This window comes from Rhynchophorus ferrugineus, unplaced genomic scaffold (assembly GCF_030347505.1).
Source record: "Rhynchophorus ferrugineus isolate W39M unplaced genomic scaffold, kcgeb_rfMv2 rfM6, whole genome shotgun sequence".
Lineage (NCBI taxonomy): Eukaryota > Metazoa > Arthropoda > Insecta > Coleoptera > Curculionidae > Rhynchophorus > Rhynchophorus ferrugineus.
Genome location: NW_027472585.1, coordinates 21,024,903 through 21,047,500, shown reverse-complemented (window position 1 = coordinate 21,047,500; position 22,598 = coordinate 21,024,903). Strand labels below are relative to the sequence as shown.

The 22,598-nt window shown below is 30.4% G+C and overlaps 1 protein-coding gene across 1 annotated transcript in view; it reads left to right on the top strand.

Annotated features, from left to right (window-relative positions):
- The window catches only part of LOC143198633 (G-protein coupled receptor dmsr-1), a 207,389-nt gene that overhangs the window by 41,591 nt on the left and 143,200 nt on the right, over positions 1–22,598 (top strand). The gene's annotated exons all lie outside the window — the stretch shown is intronic.

Sequence of the window (22,598 nt, the reverse complement as noted above, 5' to 3'; positions counted from 1 at the left end):
GCAACCAAAATATGCACTCTAAATAAAATAGATGCTGTTTGAATTTTATAACTTTGAAAAACATAACCTTATATTTTATATTTGCCCTTGTTCTTCCATATTTTAAAACCAATGTATGTTAAATCATCAAGTATAACACAAGAATTTAATTATTATTACTATAGAATTATTAATGTAACACAAAATCTAAATATTCCAGATTTTTTAGCATTTTTCAACTATCGATTGAAAACAGTCGAAATAGTCGATATTAAAAAAACTAGCGACTGAAAATAGTAATTAACAGACAGGTGCATAGTTCGGCTGTTTTTTTTTCAGTTCGTTATGTCAGACGAAGATGTACGAATCCTTTCTTGTATAAATTGTGACAGGGGAAAGGACGGAGATAATTGCTTGGAGTAGTTAATTTTATATGTGGTTATATTTTCCAACGGTAGTATAAGCGAGGAAGAGATGTATAAATTCCTTCACGAACTAACTTTAAAAAAGAAAAGGAAAAAATAATTGCTAAATACTATTAAAATAATAATACATAACATGCAATTTATAATCTAATTTCAAACTAAGTAGAATTATTATTATACTTGAATGTTCTGTGGATCTTTAAAAAGAAATGGAATTTTTCTATGGAATGGAATAATACCCAACAAAGGTTTTATTGTATTTCAATGTGTTAATTGCTAATTTTAAATAATATACTACAATAAAGATAGACAATACAATAGAACATAAACAAAACCTAAAAGTAAAGATGTACAATAACAAAAAATACTATATAAAAATTAAAAATATACCTAATCATAGAAAAAAAAATCCATTACATACTTTAAAATGATCTGAACGAAATGATATAATTGATTTATTTATCATTGAAGGGAAATATTTTTTTACAAAAATCGAGGGAGTAATGGAAATATTACCCATTGTTGCAATAAAAACAGTCAACATTTTTACTATTTATCATTCCCAATTTTAATCTTTTTACTCTGTTACATTGACAATCTCGAAAAATATCATACCAAAATATTATAATAGTAATATACAATATATTGTTATTTACAAGCAAATTATATATAATTATAATAATATAATAAATATTGGGTACATTTTTGTAAAGGTCGCGGCTAGGACAACCGAGCCAGAACATTAAAAATCATTCGAATTGAACTACTAGAACCTAAAATAGTAACTAAAAATACGACTGAAACAGTCGATAGTGGTCAATTACTAAACATTCGATAGTAAATATATATATATATATATATATATATATGCGTATACACACCGGAGATGGCGGTGTAACGTATTCTAACAAAGTCACCATTGGATAGGTCTTTTCCTCCGTAGAAATATCTATTAATCGGCCAGCGAGAGGAAAGTTTAGTTAAGTTAGCCTAGTTTCTCGGTACGCTGTATCCAAGAGAGATAAATTGGGATATATCCTTCAAATTTACATACAATCTTCACATAATGAAACACGAGTCTAGACACAATCTTAACATCGCAGTTTACAAAAATCACACAGCTTTAGAACAGTAATCATACAATTCTGTTAATGTAGAATATTTTAAAATCGGTACAATGTGAATGTTGTCGTTACTAATGATTATGCTCGTCTATTTTTGTAGTTATGTGTATTTGTTTTGAACAATGTTGTCCTTTTCATTTAATTTTAATTAAAAAGAAAAGCAATTGTGTCTGATTAGTTCGAACACGTAGACGAATGAGCCTGTTAAAGTCATCTGGTTGCTAGACGTACGCAAAATTCTTGAAAACAATAGTGATAAGAGGTTATAACTCTAACCTATAAACTATTGTGGTTGTATAGTTAACTGTAGTTTTTAGATGTATTGTAAGGTTAAAATAAATTATGTTTGATAACATTTTTATTCAATTATTTTATTTAGATGATAATTTTGTTGTATGTTAAAGCCAAACTGAACTAAAACTCAGGGTTAATGTGGCAACATTGCGATGTTTTGACGTCACAAATTTAAATGGCATATATACAAAATAACTTTGAAAATACTATTTTTTCTTCTAGAATTCTTTACGATAGCATTGCTGAGTCACAAGCGTTAAAAATTTAGAAAAAATACTAAGCTATTGTAAACCCCAAGCAAGTAAAGTAGATTGTATAGGGAATATAGGAGAAAATACAGTAGAAGAAAGTGTCATCTACAGCTGAACCAGGTTGAATCATTTAAGCTGCAGTGGCTTTTGGTTCTCTGGAATGGTGCGGATGGCAAGAAATGTTACAATCAATATTAATATCCGGGTCTTCGAAAATCTTAACTTACCAATCCTTTTGTTTGACTTCTAGACCTCTTACAGCTTCACAAGCTTGAGATCTTTTAATTGCGGTTTTTAAAACAAATTCTGTGTTTCTCTCTGAGATCATCTTAGAAATAAAATCCATTCATGCATAGTTGAGGAATGCATTCGGAAGTGCAGATTATAATGGTTTGAACATGTGTGTTGAACTAAAAGTGAATTTCTTAACGAAGGCTCGAACAGAAGAAAGAGCAATTTTAATTGAACTAAAAAGAAACTGGATCATCCGATAAAGCGACAAATAATAAAACATTAATATAAAAACATAATATTTTTCAGCCTTTGCCGCCGAATGTTCATGTTTTATTATTTTATGAGAAAACTTTCTAAGAATTTAAGATTATTTTAGAACAAACTCTTATGGAGATGGGATTCCTAAATGATTAAAGTTGATTTTGATGTGAAATAGACTGCGGATCTGGGTCAATTATAGATATGTGAAGTTGTGTAGGGAAAAGGAGGAGTTTTTGAGGAAAGGTTTTTTTAGAACTAGGTCAACTCCAACAAAGAATTGAGAGTAAATAAGAGTGTAGAGTCATTAAATGTACATTGCCGAAATACTTTCAAATGCCTGAAAGCCACAAAAATAATTGGAGAACAATTAATTTGAGTGCCTCATGTATTAAAGTTGGGGAACGTTGGAAATCATGTCGTTTTTGGTTCGCATTGCCATAGGCGAGAAAATCTAATACAGTAGGTAATACAAGGGAAAACCCGTACTTTAAGTAAAGTACACTAGCAAAAACGGCGAAAATACTTTCTAATCAACCAATTATACTACTCAAAAGGTTAACTTTATCAATTAAGAAATTACTGTAGAATATATTCTTACCGTCAAAGCGATAATTTATTTACCGAGACCTCTCCATCTCCTGTTTCTTAATGAAAAGTAATAAAATCTGCTAAAACCGATTCTTCAACGTCTAATTGCCAAGCACAACAATTTCCTTCTCCCCATAATCGTATAGAAGATCAAAGGGAACGTAGAAAAGTTTCATATTATATCCGGTTACATATACGGTGCGCGTGGAACATCCTTGGTAAATAATCCTTGAAATTTATAATTACTCCACTCTGTTAATTTGACGGAATGTCTGTACCATAAGTCAAGTTTTGTTCTTTGTCTTTTATAAGGAATGATAAATATAATGAGCGTATCGATTTGATTTAGTTAAAAGTCGAGAATATATTGTAAATAAACTGAAATAAATTCGTTGTTGTCTCGAATATTGTTTATTATACGTTTATGTAATTCGGGAGATTGATTCTGCCCTGCTGCTTGTGCCAGACTAAAAGATTTGATGATCTCTTATATCTAGACAATGGCAATAAGCTTCAGGGCCATTCAATTTAAGAGTCTAACATGGGGATGTCGACCGAGCAGAAGAGTATCGGTATTTTGATATATGTCTTTTAAGGTTTTTTTAAAATTAAGTACCACAAATCTCAAAATTGCACGCCAAAAACTTAATTTTCAAGGTTTGCTCAATATTATATTTTTATATATTTTATTATTTATCTTATTGAAAAATGTCGAAAACTATCGACCAAAAATATTGATATATCGATATTTTTTCGTCATGCCTAGCTTAACAAAAATATTGTAATTTTAATATGATCATAGAAAATTTATGTTTGAATATAATAAACATATAAATAATAAATATAATAAGTAACAGAAATTATTGGCGCATATGTACAAGGTAGGCTGTCAATGTATTAATTTTATCCTGTTTTATATGACACCAGGGAAATACCAGATGTCCAAGGTAGGATATTTTTTGAACAGGCCATGAATTTTATCGGACTATTTCTAAGAATCAACTTAATTCATAATATTAATTATAATTATCATTATAATATTATTAATAAGAAAACAGCCTTTAATAATACAATAATAATACTAAAATTTGAAAATGTTGAATAGTTTAATGTATCCAATTGAAAATGAATGTTGAAGTTATGATTTTTGGACACCTCTTCCAAAATGTTTGGGTTAGGTCTACTAACGACGAAATATTGGTCCCATTTGCAACTAGTCTAACTTCTGCAGCCTATTTAAAGTCTTTTTCGGCGACCGGGTTCGTGATAATTCCACGCGAAATTAATCAAACTATGGCAAAACGCCTGTAACATTCTTGGCTATACTCTAAACATAATTTTATTAAGGTATTGTATAACTGGGCCATCGCTTAAGAAATATGAGTTACTAACAGTAGACGGCAAGTATTAGCTGTGAATGAGCCCAAATCGCTGCAGTTGATTGCGATAAATCTTCGGTGAAAGTTCGACATGTGCTTTTTACCTCTTCTCTAACTTCTGTTGCAACATATTAAATTCAGAAATCCCGCATGGTTTGAAACATATATTATCTTAATATTATATAATGAAGACAATCTTAAATCAATATAACTGTGTGTCACACACATGCTAATGTTGCTATTGTCGTAATGTGGCTGGATTACCTGGAACGGTTGAAACTTACAAAGCATCGATTGCGAAATTTGAGTGTGGCTTTTTCATAAACATCTTGTGCAAATTCAATATTGTGTCTAGCCTAACTTTGCTTTTGTTCACGCCCATCTTGTTTATTTATGTAATATTTTTTCCCGGCAGACTTCCTAGGAATTAAATCTTGTGTTATAAAGGTAGCAATTTTGTTGTCAAAATTTCTCAATTTTTTGGCGTATCATCTAGTGTCTACCAATTAACTTTAATTTTACTGTCTTCAAAGGTTTCATTGTCTTTTCTTTTTCTAAAACAGTATATTTTTTGACTAGTTTTCCACTCTTCTCTTAAACAATATTTTCTTCTTTTCAGCAAAAGTAAATGAAAACGTAACCTAACGCCAAATTCACTTAAGGTCACGACTTCACCCAACAACGTAAACTAACGCTATTTTTAAAAGAAAACAAACTCAGGGAACGAGACGCAAATTATATGGGATAACTATAGACAAATATTGGACAAATGGAATATTATATAATTTTATTTGTTCGATCACAATAAGTTATTTCTCATAGTATTTTAAATAATTATTTTGATATGTACTGAACTTTTATTTAAACTATTTTGGTCCCCTATGCTGCTTTATACTATTGACATCAAAACCACCACCTTTAAATCGCGAGAATCAAAACCAACAATGCAAATATCATGGAGTATTGTCTCCATACATTTCTTTCTCTTCGAGAGAAGATCTCTTTAAATAAAACAAAGGTTTTATTTGACGTGACAAAATATTTAAAACGATCAACTGTTACAATTTCAACTGATATGCGAAAGCCATAAATATTTAAATATAAGAATTATTACATCCTATCAAACCCAATATTCATCTTAAAATCACTGCAGGGTTAAGTATACATTTTCGACCTCTATATAGCCGTTTTTATGAGGGAATTTATATTTTTCCTGATATGCCATTACCAGAATTGCTTTAGGGTATTTCTTTGTTGCAATTTTGGTGATGTATAATATTTTTGGTAGCTAAAGTAACCATAATAATACCATTGTTATCTAAAAATTATCAGAGCGGTAGGGTGGTTTCTCTTGAATAGAATTTTTCAATTTGGCATTGTCAGCATCGCCGTTGCTACCTTTTTATGGCAATATATTTAATATTCCTTTTTGAATTTGAAATTTAGAGTAATATATAAAAAAAGTAGAAAATATTATGATGGAGAATGTATTAAAAGGGGATTTTTTTATAGTTTTAGAGTAAGATTTATTGATTTAAATTATATTTATATTATTTTTTCCTTCATATTCGACATTAATGTCTTTTATATATTGTATTGCTAATATTTAATATTAGTTTTATTTTATTGATTAGTGCTAGTGAAAAGATAACAATTTGCTTAAATCGTATCGGATGATGCTACTGCTATTTTAAGTCTGCAGTACGTATGATGCCCCTTTAATTTTTATACCCCATCGGTTTAATAGTCCACGGATTTGAATTGGATTCTTCTTTTTTCACTTTTATTTTTTCCTGTTGATCCTTTATAATTTACCTTTATTCGTCTTTGAACTCGTTTTGTTTTGCTTTTATTCGTCGTTTACAATCTTCATTTCCTTGTTTTTTTATTTTTTTGTTTCTTGTTTTCTTTGGTATGTTTTCTGAAGCTTCCGTTTTTCCATTGTTTTATGTTTTACTTTCATTTTCCTTCATTTCATACTCTTTTAATACATTTCCAAAGCATCATTTCATTTCATACTAGGATTACTCATCCTTATATTCTTTATCTATTTCTTCAATTTTCGTCTTTTTTAACGACTTTTTTCCTTTCCTAACATTTTTCCTTTCAATTAATAAGCGAAAGTTAGGAGATCTCTCTCTGACCCACTTGTATGAGATCTTGGGAAGCAGAGTTTGCCCTTGGGTAGTAGGAATAATTTTTTTTTATTTTAGTATGGAATTATTTGAATTAATTTGAATTGTGTATTTGAATGTTACTCAACGTTATTGAATTTTTTCAATCTAAAATTAACTAATTAATTATGATATCATCTTACTTATTTCAATATTCTGTTGAGGATACTCCATACAATTTATTGTATTAAAAATACAGCCATTAGCCGATATCACATATGATTGAAAGTTTTAGTTAACTGGATACACCGGAAGTCATTACCGGCTTTTCCAGATGTCCTTTGGCTTAAGTGTGTGATACACATATATGTCATTTTTCACATATAGACATATTATATTTTTGAAAATAATGGATTTAAACCTCTTTGAAAATGTTCCATGGCTGAAAACCTCCATTTGCGGCACGCATTGCTTTTTTGAATTTAATTATAAGAAGAAAGCCGCTGAAAGTCATCGTTTGGTAGAAAATAACGGTGAGCATGCTCTAACCTTAAAAATATGTGAGGCGGGCTTTCGAAAATTCAAAAGGATTTCGATGTTAAAGGCAAAAACGTCCTGGTGGACTGAAAAAGTTTTATGATGCGAGACTGCAAGAGCTGTTGGATGAAGACCCAATCCAAACTCAAAAATTATTGACAGAATCATTAAATATGGCGCAACCGTTTAGCGACCGTTTATAAGCAATGGGGAAAATTCAAAAGATGGGAAGATAGGTGCGACATAAATGGAATGACAGTCAAATCAAACTCGAAAATCGTCTGTGGAATGCTACTTCAAAAGTACGATCGTTATTTCTGTATCGAATAGTAGCCGGTGGTAAATAGTGGATTTATTTTGAAAAATCACCTGGCGAAGCCATATGTTTTGGCTATTATGTCTCAGGCACTCTAGTGAGTATAAGTGCGTCCGGAATATGGTTAAATTTATTTTCATTTAACTTCCCTTTCTATGTGTCTGTGCTATTTGGATTGCGCTTTATAAATTAGCATTCCGTTTGCCTTCAAAGGCTGATACCACAGGGAAATGAATAAGATATATAATATGATTGACTAGCTGAGCGCAAGTGCACTTAATCATCACGATGTGATTTCAATTATCAATATTTTAGGATAATTAGTGAAATTAGAGGTATAAAAACATAGCCTAAATTAAATACATTAAAAATAACTTGTATCGATTGATAGATACGTGATCAACTTACGATTATCCCAAAATACATCCGGTCTTACCCAGCCTGGTTACTGGGGCGACAGTGATCATTTTCCTCGTCGTACTTTGCAATATTTTCTTTTGGATAATCATAATTATAAACAATCACAAACATAAATTTACAAATCCCATGTAGGATTCCAGACTGGTACAATCGCAAGGGTAAAACGACCGTGCTGTCGCTTTGACCACCTCCTCAACCAAACCGGTCAATTCACTTTTATTATATATTATCTATTATATCCTTAATTATTGTTTCAATATTTTTGATATAACCGAAGTGATGTACTTATACATGTACAAAAATTGATTTTTATTAACACGAACATATATTTAACACCATTACAAATATCCCTTTAAATTGTATTATATGATGTTTTTTAATTTGAGATTATAGGTATGTTTATAACCGTCCTATATTTTATTATTACTTTGGTCTATATCGTGATGGAAAACAAGCGAATAAGAATATTATGAATTTTTTATCAAAGGTATAAATTTAACAAATATGTGCGACACCAAAAATATCCCGTAGTCTAATTAATATATGTATATAATAAATCGAGCAAATAAGGTTAGACGTCGATGACGCTCAAAATAAGATTCCGTTACAACAAATAATTCGGTATTACCGATATGCAAATCGTCGATACGGTGACGCTATCGTGTTTTAATTAAAAAGCCCACACATGTCACGCTAAGTCGCCTTTCGACGAATTGATTCCCGACTTAATTAAAGCTGTCGCTCTTTCCAGCAACTGACGGCCTGGAACGATTAATTTTATATTTAATACTGGATATATCTACTAAATATTCTGGTCGCTGTTATTATTATGTACTTTATATTGAGTTTGGAGAAGTTCCTAATATATTTCAGCAAAAAAACAACTGGTTTTATTGCATCATTATTATTACTAATAAATAAAAGTACCGACATTTTTTGGATATCATATTAAATGTGTGAATTCCTAGTTAATAAGTCTGAATTCAAATAAAGCACCGGAATTAGATTTAATCTATGGAGGAATGTTAGAACAATTGTTATACTTTAAATCCCTGATCCCTGAAAAGATATCTCAGGAATATAAGGCCAATAATAAAACAGAATAAGAAAAGCACTGAACGATCGACTGTATTGAACTTTATATTAAGGAAAAAACAAATTTACCGCGTAAATTTCCTAAACGTTTGACATGATGGCTTTGACATTCAACAAAATATTTTCCAAGCCATATGCACTTTTTAGAATCGAACAAGGTGATGGCTATTCTGAATTGTAGGAAATGAGTAAATCAATTTGCTCTGTATTAGCGCCATACACAAATTGGGGGAAGCTGCAGTAGTCACATTCGCGAACGTTAGATCACTCTTAGTTGTGGACAGGAACTTAGTATTATCTATAAAAAGGCACCTGGTTATGAAATTAACTTTTTTATTGTTATATATTTTCTATTTATGTTATCTATCTATATATTATTATCTAGTTAGATATAATATATATAACTAAAGGAAATATTTATAGAGTTAATATAGATGCCTTGATAGGTATAATTTTTATTTTAGGAACTATTAATTATAGTAAACAATTTAATAAATATTTATTAAAATCTAAGTTCTATTAATTATAACAGTTAAAATGATATTTTTATTAACTAATTACATAGATTATTGATTAATCCAATATGAACTGTTCGTTGCCAATATAAACAAATATAAGCTACTCTAAGATTAATATTTTGCATTCGAGTGACTTGTATTAGTTTTCATTATTTTCCTCTTAACAACTCCCTGACCTACCACAATCACCGAAATGTATAGTAATTAATACCCCTAGATTCATTCTAATCTTTCAGCATACTTAATGGCTTTACAAACTATACCTATAAATAAAATTTGACTGGATGCCTTTTTATGTGTCGACGAAATTAAACAGATTTAAGGATTGCTGGCTTGGTTGGTGCAGTGGTCAAGGAGGCTGGACAGTCCTGCTACGTTACTTCTCCTATGTTCGCGATTGTAATTGTAACTGTCTTTATAGGCAACAGGGGAAAATCCGGCGAAGAATAGCCATCCCAGTCATGCCAGTATCCAGGCAGGATAAGACCGGAAGTGTTTTGGAATGGGCTCTAAGTTGGTCACTGGCCAGTCGGCAGACTTAATGCTGTGGACCTTGGTTCGAAGCCTATGTCAAACAGTATTATAAATAAAATAAAAAGTAAATTATTATAATATATTAAACAGTAATATGAATGTTATGTTTGTTATGTAAAAATTATTATATTCCAAATATTATTATAATAATAATTGGAAATGACACCAAACGGAGTTTAATATTTATTGCATGTTGTTTGTTGTTGTTGTTGTTGCAGACAAACACGATACCTTCCAAGTATTTCCATTCGATTTGATAGGACGAATAACGATTATCCATGAAAAAAAAACAAACTCCTAAGAGCGAAAGTAATACAAAAATGACGATTTCTTTTTCAGTTTACATTGGGGAGTAGGACAATGTCTACAAGCCTGAGGGGAATAAACAGTGTTACCGCCTGAGGCAAAGCAATTTGGTTCTATTCTCAATCCTCTTTTTTCGAAGATCTTAAGGATATTGTAAAAGAAGTGCCTCTCGTAACCTCCACAGTTATGGCATAGATTTTCAATTAATTTAAATATTTTTACAATATATTTCAATTAACTGAAGTTCCGATTAAAGCCAGTGTCTCTTAGTTTCTTAGAATGTATAGAAAATTATTAGTAGTAAGCAGGAATTAGTTCTTAGTCATGACTTTTATTGAACACAATTTAATATTATTTGTTGCAAATTAAGTTAAATCATTGAGTATCTTCTTTATATAATTTAATATTATTTGTTGCAAATTAAGTTAAATCATTGAGTATCTTCTTTAAATTATAGAAATTTGGAGGTCAGTTGTATCTATTGTGTTTAAAAACGCTTGGTAGTACTGATAAGTGCATTAAGAACCGCAAGAGATTTTAAAAGTTTAGGAACGTTAAATATAATTGCATCAACTGAAAGTTGAAGCGGATGTAAATCATTTTATCAGATTTCTGTGCCCTTAAAACTAATACATTAGGGTCTAGAATTGAAGTAATACAAACGCTATATAAATGTTTAGTGTTAAAATGTATTAGCGATATTTGTTGGTAAAACTGCGACATATTCATTTAAACTACTGTTCTAACAACCTAACTATAAAATTCAATGGTTTTGGCACTTCCCTATAGAAATAATAATTTCTTATTTAGTATTAGTGAGTTATTTAGTATATACGGAGGCTAAATATAGAATTCTCAAAACTGTATTTTCAACATGCGTCACTTTTATTGTTTGATATGAAGAAACGTGCGGCCGAATTCCAACAGACGCCTTAAAATTGTACGGTAATGTTGCTTCAAGATATTTCCATTGCTAGTTGCCGTGTCAACGATTTAACGGAGGCGATTTTAAAGTCAATAATAAAGAATGGACCGGTGGACAAAAAAGTTCTGAAACAACGAATCTCAAGACTTATTGGACGAAAACCTAGCTTAAACCCACAAGGAACTTCCAGGTAACCTACCAGTTTATGAGTCAGCTTTATCTGTGATGTATTTACATGTCATATGACACATAAAAATAACAGAAAATAGCTATAAAAAGAGCAACACGATTCGATTAAAAGCAAAAAAAAATTGAATGACCTATTGTGGCTGGCCTTCAAAACTGGATCTATCAAACTGGAAGAGTTGTGTTGAGCATGTGATCAGCGATGTGTAGTGAATTTCGAAATACCAAAGCAAAATGAAACTGTTGGTGTATATGCCTATCGGGGTTAATTCAATAAATTTAATGACTCATTGTTGCAAACAAGAACAATAATAATGAGTAACAGTTCATATCTTTGCATGAGAATATTCGGTTACACATTGCTGTTCGAACTGAGACTTCTGCCATATCCAGCGTACTCACCAGAGATAGTGCCTTGTAATTGCCGCTTGTTTAGGTCGATCGATGCATCATTGTTTGGCTGACACACGGTTTCTAATAAAGAAGAAATGCGAATATGAGACGATGCTTATATCGCGGCCTCCCTAATATCTTTCTTTCGATACTGAATCATTATATTGCTGGAAATATTTGAAAATATCGTAGAATAGAATATTAGAAGACATTATTAATATATATTTTACAATTTTTATTCAATAATCTTCTTTACAAAGTGAAAGACAATCATCAGAGTATATAGACTATTCATTTTATTCAATGAATTTCGTAAATATATAATAATAATATAACGAAGAGCTTACGGTCGTTGGAGCATAATATATACAAATTTAATGAGATTTGTTTACGAAGTCTAGACAGTTTCGAATATATATGCGGTATATTAGTGATGTTTTCATAATAGATTTCAATATTTGGCGGTGAATAGGTTTCTAGTTTTCCCAATAATCAATACTCAACCAATTAAAACGCATAAATATTCTTGGGTCTCAAATGTTTTCCCTACCATTGCATAAAAGGAATTAATTTTTGAATTATATTTTAAAGTAAAAGTCTCTATGTAAAAATAATAGTCTTATGGTTAAATCAAACAAAAAAGAGATGCAATCTTAATTAATCAAGGAATGTAATTTTATAACTCACATGTAACAGTTAAATAGCCATGAGTCGCTGGTTCATTTTAAGACACCATTTTATTTTAGCGAAAGTAGTGGCGACCTTTGGCCGGTGATATAAACGAAACTAACCGGATAATCTCACTCTAATTTAAATAAAACCCTTATGTCTAGATTTAAGATATCATTTTAGGTTCTAATCAGATATCTAATTATATATGAATAACAGTTTGGATAAGAATGTCTTAGCAAACCGGAATTAACCAGATTGAAGAATTTTATTATAAAATCAAGATAGAGTCGTGTCTGCCGTTAATGGCATCGATATTATCTCCACAGGATTTTCTTCCACAAAGAATCCCAAGCCTCATAACTCTGACCCGGAGTTTTATGTCACGAAAACGCACCTTTTATACTATCCAGTAATATATTGCAGCAGCGAGCAAAGGATCCATAAAAGTAAACCTTATTATGCGCATCAACATTCATAAACGAAATCCCACCAACGCAAATTACATCAGCTCGTTTCATCTATTGTGTCAGGAACAAAAAGTTTTCGTCAGATTATAACCTGTTATTTTCGATGAAACCTAACATAGGACAGATGTAAACTTGACTGCGAATGGATTGAAATAACAATTTACAGCGTTATCATGCTTCTTTCAGTAGGCATTAAAATATTTTTTAGGTGATACCAACGTAATTACATTCATTGAAATATAATTTTTTTTAGATAAAGTTGGAATACATTTTTGCAAAAATAAAGCAAGATAGAAAAAAAAGACAAATAGATAACAAAATTAATAAAAAAAACTCTCAAGTTAGTATATATTATAATCATAGAATGGTTCGTTGTTTTAATTTTAAATCTAAATACATTTTAATCTAATTACTGAAAAAAAAATGACAGAGACCTAAAAGCAACCACAGAACCCTTGTTAACCAATGTGAGTGACAGTTCCATGGAGGTTTTTGGTTTCATTTCAAATACATTCGAATGATACGATTTATACCACGTACTTATATCACCCAATGCCTCATTTTTAAAGTGAATTGGAGAATTGAAATTGAAAAATCGGTGGGAAAAATATTGAAAAATAAATAATTCCAATAAAATAACTAATATTCATAGTAATTAAGAACCTCAAAAATATTTATTTAAATTATAAGTATGAATACTGAGACTTCACTAAGATGCGTTACGAAACATTGACGTCATTCAATTTGGGTATATGCGAAGTGCTTCGATTTTATTTGGAATATTCATTTCATAACTCAAAATCAGCAAATCTGCAAATCTGTCCAGAATCAATGGTTCTTTGTAACATTTTTTGCATTAACCAGTATACTGCTGTTCGGAGTGTTGAAATGTAAAAACTCTCAGAAATCGTTTAGAAATTCGAATCTTTTCAAAATGTTTAAACTATAGCAGATGAGAGCGGTTCTTAATGTTAGTTGTTGCCATGCTCAAATCGTCAATCTGCGTGTTTGGTTCTAGTTTTAGAGCTCGCGCATGGTCGCGGCCCTGGGGCCTTATAACGGATTGCATAAAATATCAACTGAAATACGTTTTTGTGCTGTGATTGTACGCCAGAACAAGAGAAAAAACAGACATAACTTTGCAAAATTGACTAAAAGAGTTTTTTTTTAAGTTTGTGGTTGTTACTTGCCTGCTAAAAATCTTGACAAATGCACTCAAAGAAGCTTATTTGTAGTTCAGCGAACGTGAAGTAACACTGACAATCCATGAGTATCAAGTTTACATTTTAACGCTTACAGAACAAAGTTGTACAAGCGGTCATTTGGTGAAAATGTACCATTTTCATTTTCTGTTCCAATGTTATGGAGGAAACAAAAATCGCGTATATGATAACTACTTTTGTTCGATGAATACAGTATAAATATGGTGGCATGTTATCAGTGTCAAAGTCATCTCCACGTACTCAGAGTAATCCATTGCCATTTTGTCTAGGTAGATGTGAAAAAATGTTTTAATGACATCTTAATAACCGGCCAGCAATGAAGGTGATTTCCTTATCGAAGAAAAGCATATAATTTAAGCATATTCGAAAACGAATAGCTGACGTAAAGATAACAAAATGTTTAACGCCTGAAGAAACAGAAGGACCATCATTTAAAAGTGTTTTCCATAGCTTTCTTGGTAACCATAAGTCATAGGATTACAAGCACATAATCGACATTTGCATCCAAAATTAACCACAATATTGAAGTTCGAATGTCACGCAAAATGTATTTTCTGCAATCGTATTTTGATTTTATTACCACAAAACTTGAGTGATCTGCACCTAGTTATAGCGAAAATAGAATGGCGATACTAGGGATTTTGAGACGAATGCGTGATTACTTATGGATTAATGTGTGAGCCAGATCTCAAGCGGTATAAAAGACTAACCTTTGTTCATTTTTGTTTTATATTTTATAATTCAATAAATGGGCGTTAATAGCAGCTTTAACAGCTTTTTCTTGTTCAGGTCCAAAATCGTGTATTCTAGTGTAATTTTTATAGTTAACAGACGGTGTATGATTAAGTTACGGTTATATATAAACTTCTAATATATAATGAAAGAAAGTGTTGCTACTGTTTCTATCTATACTAAACCTTCCATATATTTTCAAACAGTAAAGGATGCATAATTAGAGCAAAATTATTATATAACTTTACAATACTCCATAAGTACAAAATTTATGTTTGGACTTTATTTAAGATATAACATTCTCTAAAGTATTCTAGTTCTAATTCTAATCTTCTCAATATGCAATTTAAAGCCAGGTCTCTGTTAAATTTATCTTAGCTTAATTGGCATGAGTGGTAACAACTGACATACATAAGACGCACATAATAGGCTGTAAAGGTCTGATAGTCACATGTTTTAACCAAACATGTATCAGTTGATCACAAACAAGTGAAGGTTAGGTGGAAATTGATCGAACTATTTGATGCACAAGAAACCGGATATTTATTAATCTTAGCATTTTGTAATGTAATTATGTTTGTTAACTAACTTAATTTTTTTTTTAATTTTTTCTGTATTTATAATCGTTCACTAATGATGTAAGTCTGGCGTTCATATCTTGTAGAACCGATTTGGTACCGATTTCATAGACTCTTAATTAACCAAACCCATGTCATGATATAAAATATTTTCATTTACTAGGTTGGTTTTGAAAAAACAATAAAGTTATTACACATTTGTCACAATGTTTACAATAAATAAAGCTGTTGTGCACTGACATCTATTATTGATCAACTTACTGGAAGATTGTTCGACTATATTATTACGTTGAGGATCATCACATCATCAATATCTATTAGAATACATAATTATATCATAAAATTATCAAGATAATATATAATAACTATAAAACTAGTAATCATAGAACACTATAGAGTGCAACAAAACAGTTATGTCCGACCCTGATGGGCCACAGAAGCCTTTTGTCGTGCATTTAACATTTTGTTATTACACACATCAGTGTTTCTTTAAAATACATTTTTTTTGCAGAAATAATATTTATTACGGTTAATATAAGTCCACACTGGTTTCAAGACTTATTAATAATTGGATTGAATGTAGGTCTAGTGTATAGCGGATAAAGGACTGATCCTAATACATTTCCCTGTGGTACACCTGCATTGTTTCTTCAAGTTAGTCCTCAAGAATAGGCATTTTCTTATTTGACCCTGAAGACCCTATCCGTCATTTCAATTACATATGACTCTAAAATTTTTGAATATTGATTAGAGAGAACTATTTCAACATTATGATTTAAATCCTCATGCCAAAATTTATCGAAAGCTTGAGCTAAATCTACAAATGTTGCAGAAGACATTTTATTTTCATTTTGATATTGTCAATTCCGTGAAATGTGCATGATTTCAATGCAAATTTTTTATTATAATTTTTACATTGCCGGCAATCATTGTTCGCCAATATGAACATGGTGGCGCAGTAGTAAAGGCGACAGGATGGTCCATCTACTTTTGCGATAGTCGCGGGTTCGGATCCTGCTGGGGCATACTCGTAAATTTATGTTTGTGATTGTCATATATATTAATTTGTCATTGTTAGGCAAGAGTTCAATATCCGACAAGGAAAATGATCCCAGTCACGGTAGTGACCAGGCTGGATAAGACCAGATGTCTTCTGGGATGATTTATAAGTTGATTACTAGCCAGTCGGTATGCTCTGTCAAGAACCGTGGTTCGGAGCCTACGTTAAAACTGTAGGTCCAGTCAAGATGAACCCCTAGTTAGGTAGAAGAAGACTTTAAATTATACAAAAAAAATTGGGTGGCTTTCCTAGTTTAGGTACCATAATCACTTCAGCAATGTTCCAGAGTTGTTGTACATATTGTAGTCTGAGTATTGTCTTTATTCGATTGATGATTGTAATTATATCATTTCTTAGAAGTTTCTTTGATAGTTTCCCGATAATAAGGTCAAAACGAGTAAAAATGTAAAACATTTTTTTTAAGTTCATTTAAAGGGGCAAATGGAATTTTTGTCCTTTACTGTCCATTGTAAGGATTGCAGATGTAAGGCGTTGCAGGATAATGATTCAATATCATCCACTGTAGGATATTGAAACATTCTCTCGAAGTGGTCTGCAAATCAGTTAGTCTTTTCGTGATTATCTCTGATCGAGGTCCTAATTTTTTATTGCAGGCGTTTGAACGATAGGTCCTTTTAAGTTTCTGGTAGCTCTCCACTGCGAATAATTACTTCTAGCATTATTAGCACGCCCCCCATGCCAAATTGCGCATGTGGTCTTTTCTTTGGCTTGTATAATTGTTTAATTTCATATCTCGTTTGGAACGTAAGATTATTCAATTTAATGCTAACTTGCTGAGCTCTGGAATAATGGCTTTTCTTCCTCCTTCTTTTCTTTATTGCTATTAATTCTAGAATTTCGTTAAAGTAGTTATGTTTTCTACATATATATATATATATATATATATATATATATATATATATATATATATATATATATACATGTTATATATATATATATATATATGTAGAAAATATAATACATATTTTGTAGTGACTTTCAACAAAAGCACTTTAAAGTACTTGAATAAAGACTGGATCAATTTCCAATTTGTAAATACGTGACCTATGGTGGACAATTCTAATCAATCTTTCTTGTTGTTGACAGGCATCAACAAAAAAAACGAACTTTGTTTTCGTTTTTTTTAACGGTCTAACTCGTTCCTGCTGAATATGGAGAAATAGAATGGGGAATGGAGAAGGTTTTTTTTCGGTGTCCGAATCGAAGTTCTTATTTAAGACTTGTCAGGAGTTAATATAGGACCCGATTGGTTAGTAATAAGTTTACCAATATGATTTCCTGCTTCTCGATCTATACGGACAGATATGTCGCCCGGTTATTCGGTTTCAGTAATTTGTGAGTTCTATATACATTATATAGAAAAGTTCAATAAAAAAAGTGGGATGATTATTAAATATCCTTGGAGCCGTATTTACAATATCTTGAGCTGCTAATATTTTCCGGTGCACAAATATTTTTCGGGGTACTTTATTGGCATATTAAGGAATTTTGATTGATTTTCTGTAACAGCTGAACATAAATATTCAACATAAGTTTTTTGCTAATACTGAGAACGGAGTTTTTGTTTAAATGGCACCAGGAATTAATATAGAATTCTATTTTTTAATATACACAACAAGTTGTGAAATATAAACGGGGTTATAATATAAAAACTAATAATTTACTCTGAAATGCTACTTACAGCGATTTATATCTATTTGACACAAACTAAATTATTTATATGTATAGGTGCCACTTATTACTACCATTCAATGTCATAAGCATGCTATCTCGCTTTCGAATACATAATACACAACACAAGGCAAATATAGTTAGGTCCGTTTTCCAAAGCACAGTAACTTTTGCTTAGTTTAGTTTGTTTGTTTGGTATGACAGCCTGCATATTTGGGTAGAAAATGATTAAGAATAGTATGATTAAGTAAAATTATATTTTACATGCTTTGTAGATTGAACAAATTCATGTGTCTACTTGCTGTAAAAAAACGGACCTTTGCGAAAATTTCATCCGAACATTACTAACAAAATTCTATAAAAACAAGAATCGTATGTCCTCTTGGTTTATAAAATATTTAGAATTTTATAATCAGCTTTATTTAGAAATTTAATGAATGAATATTAATTTTAGTAGAGATATAATTTGATATCTGGTGAATAGAGAACAGCTGAGAAAAATTATTCTTGCTTAAGGACTGATAATAATTGATATGATTGTGGGACATAGTATATTATTGTACTAGATGTAATTCTAAATGTTATTAAGATTTCTCTGTAGATTTTGGTATTAATTTCTGATTTATTTCAGGATATTTTTGTAAACGCATTTTTAAACAAAACACTATCTGAATATTGCAGGTAATTAATATGTAAATTTGTGCATCAATATTTTAGTGAGAGAAAAATAAATTGCATGAGAAAATATAGATACATACAAGTAAATTAAATAATGAAAATATGCAACAGTTAAAATGAAGCTAACTAAATTATTTGCATAGATGGTACACATAGGACAAATGCAAGTTATTTAGAGTTATTTACAAAATATTTGTAAGGATTTTAAATCATTGACCATTAATTTTATAATATATAATATATATAACATTTTATCGTTTGGGCTTTGTATCATTTATCTTGATTACTTACTCTATAAACCTCTAATAAGTTTCAAAAAACCAATAGTTAATTTAATGGTTCTAAATATATTCTTTTAATATATATTTCCAAATTGTAAATATTAAATTGCCTAATTGTGTTCGGTATTGTTTTAATATACATGCTAATTTCAGATATCAATTTCAAAATTGTTCTATTCATACATTTTCAGTTTTAATATACAAATATGTATTACTTCATTTATTATTCCATATTTAAGTATATAACATTAAACATAACATGTATAAAATAAAAGCAAAGAAATATATTTGACACTCTAAAGTTATTACAGTTCTGAAAACACTCTTACTTATGATAATTGTTATAATGTTCAGTGGTGTAATAATTTAAAATTATCGATATATTGTTGATTATTGAAATTTTATGGAAAATTGATTTAATGAAATGCCATTTAAAAAAGGTGTTATTGGTATTTATATTAATATGTTTTAATATACACTAACGTTTATTAATTTAATTAATGTTATATATCAAATACATTTGTAATCTGATATTGAGAGTACTGGGAAAACAAGTTTTAGTAACATACCATATTCAAATTATTCTTTATACCCTGTTATGAGAGAAATATGATTAAGTTGATAAATTGTGATGGAATGTTTCCACAAGGTGATCCATTCAAGATACCAAGAAAGTCAGTAATTCCATCTGACTTTTCTTTAAAATTTGATCATTTTTGTTACACGTTGTGTGCCAGACGGTCAGATAACTATTATTTTTTATTTAATTACTTTACACTTCGTCTCATTTCTTTATTAATACGAAGCACTCCGGTAACTAGTAAAATAACATTGTTAATCACTTAAGATATACCAGAGATATGCGAACTCCATCTACTAAAAATAAACGAATTTATAAAATCCAACTCCTTCAAAATAATTTCGAGTACTTGGGAGGCCAAAGATAAACATAACTCGGCATTTCCTAATTTCGATTTAACCGTATCATCTTCGAAGCCGTGTCATTAGCTCGACGTTCGACAAATTCGAAATAGGTTGCGGCGGATTTCGCTCAGATTGATTTCACACCGAACGCTCCCAATACATCGGATTGGAAGAGACCGCACATAATTTATACATCCAACAAAAACCAAGCGGAGCATAAATAAAATAATATATCACGTTCTCACCATGCCCTCAGAAATTCTATATAATACGTTTTTTATTATTTCATCGTGATATATAGTTTCGGGTGATTTAAATCATATGGGGTGATTTACTTTCTGAAAAAAAAATGGTAAGACAAAAGTACGTATATCATTTGTTAACAAAACGTTAAACTTATAAGAAGTAATAGGCTAAAATCTATGGAGAACTTTTTCTACAGCTTTTGCTTTTTAGTTTTTTTCTCTTCATTCGTAGTTTCAAATACTCGAACGTCAGCAATATTAAAAGACTTGGAAAGGATTTGTAGAAGAACTGAACAATCTAGTTCACTTAAAGTATTCAATAAAATTACCCAAAATTTGGGTTTAGGAGCTCCAAAATCCATCCTAGATAATCTGGTATCACTCCAGCCCAGAATATTAGAATGCAATTAAAGTAATTAATTATAAGATATTAAGCAAACTTTTGCCACAAAACAAAAACACTTAAAATAAAATTATTTCAAACGTTATAGAGCAAAGGTTTGAAAAAAGAAATATTGAAAGGTACAGGTGAATCTATAAATGACTGCTAGATCTAACGCATGACAAACTATTATGTTTACTTAATCCTAGCTCGGGGACAATTGACATCACCAAAAAGCCAACAATTTGGAACGAACCTTCGAACCTAACGAAAGTGAATTTTAACATAATTTACCATTTATTAAGTGCAAATTCAATCATTCAAGTAATCACGACAAATGAAGGTCAACCAATCATGAAAAAAAGATAATACCTGAATATTTGTTCGGATTTATTACCAGACATTCTACAATTGGCAATAGGTGAATAGACACCATAGAAGAAGCCTACGATTGCAGCAAAGGCTGCTCAACTCTATTTTTATACAGACTCTAAGACTTGGGCCAGGTTGGGTATATAGGACATATCCACAAACAACAGTCGAACAAGATAACGCTTATTCTGCAATAAAATAAGCTAAAGCAGGTGTACCACAAGGAAATATCTTATAGGTAATTGTTTGGCATTACAACTTTTACTGATGGTAGTGCTATATTTACTGTTGGAGACAACAGTGAAGAACAAACAGATACTATATGAATAATTATTGACACTAACAACAAAATAATTTCATGTTAATTCTGAATCATTGCAACTTTTGCACAAATTGTACGGTCAAAACGTTTGAATTTGTACTGAAAAGAAAGAGAGCTAAAGAACAAGCTGGATGTTAGTGGGCATTAGTATCAAAAAGACAAAAATATTTGCAATGCCACTTATGGCCATTTAGCCTCAAGCCCATATCTTCCAGTTGATATAGAGGACCGACGATATAAGTAATTGAAGCTATGAAACATTTGACAAGTCATTTAAGGACAATAGTTAATTGAACACTTTAATTATTGTCTCATTTCTTTCAAAAGGTAAACCTGTTTAATTTTTTTTCCAATGTAAACGAAAATTAAAATGTAAAGTAGGCAGATCATTAGATGGCTTTCATATGGCTAAGACTAGACTAGACTAGACACAAAGCTGGAAAAATATTTTAATTTATTAATTTATCATTTAATTTAGAAATATATTAATTTAAATTAGAGTATTATAATAAAAATGGTTTTTATTGAGATGTCAATAATTTAAACGTAACCAATTGAGCCAAAGAATTTTGGGCAAATATCATTAATCGAGATTCTCGAAACTACTTTTTCATAAAACTTAAGAGGCTTCACAAGAACGATGAGTTTATTATTGATTTTCTTTAAATTATACACATATATATTGCAAATCCTCAGTGTTAGGAAAGAAAAGGTATTGCATTTTAGCAAAACTATATTTGAAAAGAGGTAAATGTTTGACATGAACGTAGAAAATAAAATAAATTCAAAATCATGCTACTAGCTGTCATTAGTTGAGGGATATCTAGATATTCTTTTGTTTTTTTTTTCACTTGAGATCGAATGAGCAATATTGAAAAATAGTATATATAGTATGTAAGAGCCAGAACTACAAAAAGAACTGATTTTTTGAAATGACTGAGTAACCCATTATTTACTAGCATTAAGTTTAAAATTTAGTTTAATAGGGAGGAGACTTTAAAGCCATGGGGTTATATATATTTGATCTCAAAATATTAATCGCTTATTCAATCACCAAATTGATACATAAAATGTATAAATCCACATGACTG